Source organism: Canis lupus, chromosome 15 (genome assembly GCF_011100685.1).
Source record: "Canis lupus familiaris isolate Mischka breed German Shepherd chromosome 15, alternate assembly UU_Cfam_GSD_1.0, whole genome shotgun sequence".
In the NCBI taxonomy this organism is placed as follows: domain Eukaryota; kingdom Metazoa; phylum Chordata; class Mammalia; order Carnivora; family Canidae; genus Canis; species Canis lupus.
The window spans coordinates 48,417,719-48,421,366 of NC_049236.1; the positions used below are offsets into that span (position 1 = coordinate 48,417,719).

General features: G+C 40.5%; 1 pseudogene; it reads left to right on the plus strand.

Annotated features, from left to right (window-relative positions):
* LOC475462 (voltage dependent anion channel 3 pseudogene) lies at positions 941-2,270 on the plus strand (annotated as a pseudogene).

Sequence of the window (3,648 nt, forward strand, 5' to 3'; positions counted from 1 at the left end):
TTCCACAAAGTTGAATTTTTTCAAAAATTCTACTTACCTCAGTTCTTTTTACTTGACACATCATGTCCATTTAAAAAAAAAATTTTAAAGACATGTCAAAAGGCAAAAAACACAAAAGGAGACAAAACATGCATTAGAACCAGACTCAGGGGATCCCTGGGTGGCGCAGCGGTTTGGCGCCTGCCTTTGGCCCAGGGCGCGATCCTGGAGACCCGGGATCGAGTCCCACATCGGGCTCCCGGTGCATGGAGCCTGCTTCTCCCTCTGCCTGTGTCTCTGCCTCTCTCTCTCTCTCTGTGACTATCATAAATAAATAAATAAATAAATAAATAAATAAATAAATAAATAAATAAATAAATAAAAAAGAACCAGACTCAGATGGGGATCCCTGGGTGGCTCAGCAGTTTAGCGCCTGCCTTTGGCCCAGGGCGCGATCCTGGAGCCCCAGGATCGAGTCCCACGTCGAGCTCCTGGCATGGAGCCTGCCTCTCCCTTTGCCTCTCCCTTTGCCTCTGTCTCTGCCTCTCTCTCTCTCTATGTCTATCATAAATAGATAAAATCTAAAAAAAAAAAAAAGGAAAGAAAGAAAGAGAGAAAGAAAGAAAGAAAGAAAAAGAAAGAAAGAAAGAAAGAAAGAAAGAAAGAAAGAAAGAAAGAAAGAAAGAAAGAAAGAACCAGACTCAGATGTAGTGGGGGTTTTGGAATTACCAGACCAGGAATCTAAAATAACTATGATTAATATCCTAAGGATTCTAATGGAAAAAGTAGACAGCATGCAAGAAGAGATGGCTAACATAAGCAAAAAGATGGAAATCCTAAAAATCTAAAAGAAATGCTAGGAATCAAAAACACCATAACAAAGAATGCCTTAATGGGCTCATCAATACACAGGACACAGCCGAGGAAAGAATCAGCAAGCTTTAAGAAATGTCAATAGAGGGAGCGGAGACAGGCCTTCTGGTTGGAGGCGAGAGATGTGTAACACACCGACTTACTGTGACCTAGGAAAGGCTGCCAAGGATGTCTTCAATAAAGGATATGGATTCGGCATGGTCAAAATAGACCTGAGAACCAAGTCTTGTAGTGGAGTGGAATTTTCTACTTCTGGTCATGCTTACACTGATACAGGGAAAGCGTCAGGCAACCTAGAGACCAAATATAAGGTCTGTAACTATGGACTTACTTTCACCCAGAAATGGAACACAGACAATACTCTTGGAACAGAAATCTCTTTGGAGAATAAGTTGGCTGAAGGGTTGAAACTGACTCTTGATACCATATTTGTACCGAACACAGGAAAGAAGAGTGGAAAATTGAAGGCTTCCTATAAACGAGATTGTTTCAGTGTTGGCAGTAATGTTGATATAGATTTTTCTGGACCAACCATCTATGGCTGGGCTGTGTTAGCCTTTGAAGGTTGGCTTGCTGGCTATCAGATGAGTTTTGACACAGCCAAATCCAAACTGTCACAGAATAATTTTGCCCTGGGTTACAAGGCTGCAGACTTCCAGCTGCACACTCATGTGAATGATGGCACTGAATTTGGAGGGTCTATCTACCAGAAGGTTAATGAGAAGATTGAAACATCAATAAACCTTGCTTGGACAGCCGGCAGTAACAATACCCATTTTGGCATCGCTGCTAAATACAAGCTGGATTGTAGAACTTCTCTATCTGCTAAAGTAAACAATGCCAGCCTGATTGGACTGGGTTATACTCAGACTCTTCGACCAGGAGTCAAACTGACCCTATCAGCTTTAATCGACGGAAAGAACTTCAATGCAGGAGGTCACAAGGTTGGGTTGGGATTTGAACTAGAAGCTTAATGTGGTTTTGAGTAAAGCATCCGATTTGTCCCCGGAGGTGAAGAGAACCCACTATGTTTTGGCCTTAAAATTCTTCTGTGAAATTTCAAAAGTGTGAACTTTTTATTCTTCCAAAGAATTGTAATCCTCCCCACAATGAAGTCTAGAGATCGCAAGTGCATCCTGAGGGAGGTACTTGAAGGCATGCCTGGAAGTTGTCATGTTTGTGCCACATTTCAGTTGAGTTCCACAGTGTTATTTTAAATGTGTTCCTCAGCGACAATGTAGTGTCACGTTACAAAGGAAATGACCCAACCCTCCAGTTTGTACATCACGTCCTGCATGTCCCACACCACTTTTTCATGACCTTTTAATAATATATTGGTCTCTGTGCTGTAGTGGAAATCTTTGGTTTTGCATCAGAGTAAAATAAAATAAACCCATCACATTTGGAACATAAAAAAAAAAAAAAGAAAAGAAATGTCAATAGAAACTTCTAAAACTGAATCCAAAGAGAGAAAATAATGAAAAAGGCAAAACAGAATATCCAAGAACTGAGAGACAATCACAAAAGATACGCATAATGGGAACACCAGAAAGAGAAGAGAAAAAGGAACAGAAGAAATACTTGAGCTGAATGAAGTAAGTCAATCGGAGAAGGACAAACATTATATGTTCTCATTCATTTGGGGAATATAAATAATAGTGAAAGGGAATATAAGGGAAGGGAGAAGAAATGTGTGGGAAATATCAGAAAGGGAGACAGAACGTAAAGACTCCTAACTCTGGGAAACAACTAGGGGTGGTGGAAGGGGAGGAGGGCGGGGGGTGGGAGTGAATGGGTGACGGGCACTGGGGGTTATTCTGTATGTTGGTAAATTGAACACCAATAAAAAATAAATTTAAAAAAAAAAGAAATACTTGAAGTAATAATGGCTGAGAATTTTCAAAATTAATACGAGCCACAGGTCTAGGAACCTCAGAAAACAGAAGGCAGAATAAATATCTGAAAATCCACACCTGGGAGTTTCATAGTAAAACTGCAGAAAATTGAATCCTTTGTATTTGAAACCACCGAAGTGATTGACACCAACCAATCACCGAAGTGATTGACACCAACTATGTCATTTCTTACTTAACTTCCCAAATTTTGGCCCCTTCTTGAACAAAATGAGGGTAGTAATACCTAAGAAAGATGTTGTGAGAATTAGATACTGTATCTAAAGTGTGTAGCATAGTGGTACATAGATAAACAAGCACACGTATACTTCTAGATACAGGATAGATCTATTTGCTCAATATATCGTGGTGATAATCACCATTATTACAGATGATGAAGCACCACTGCAGAATTCTTTCATTTTTCTGATGGCAAATTACTGGTCCACGCCAAGCCTCAGGAGAAGCTACGTGCCCCCAGGTGTGAAGGTGAACAGTTTTGGGGGCAGAAAGCCAGACAGAGCATCCTATTAACCTCCTTAATTCTCAGGGTTGTGCTCTTCTGCTTACCTCTCCAGGGTCCTTGCACTTCCTTGCCAAATTCCTACACCATATGGCATCCGTTCTTCCTAATTCATAATGTCAACACTTCCTTTTACTCTATTCCAAGAGCCTTTCAGACATGGTCCTGCACTTTTACCATCTTCTAACCCTAGTGTTTGGACATTTTTGCTAGACTTATATTTCCAGTTCATAGGAGCTAATACAGTTATAATAACAGCATTTTCCCACATGTAGAGCATAGTATTTGGAACAAAGGTAATTTTGTCCACCACAGAGACATTCTCACACCTGAGAAGATGATATTGAGAGTTGATGTACGCTGCAAGTGCACAGCTCTACC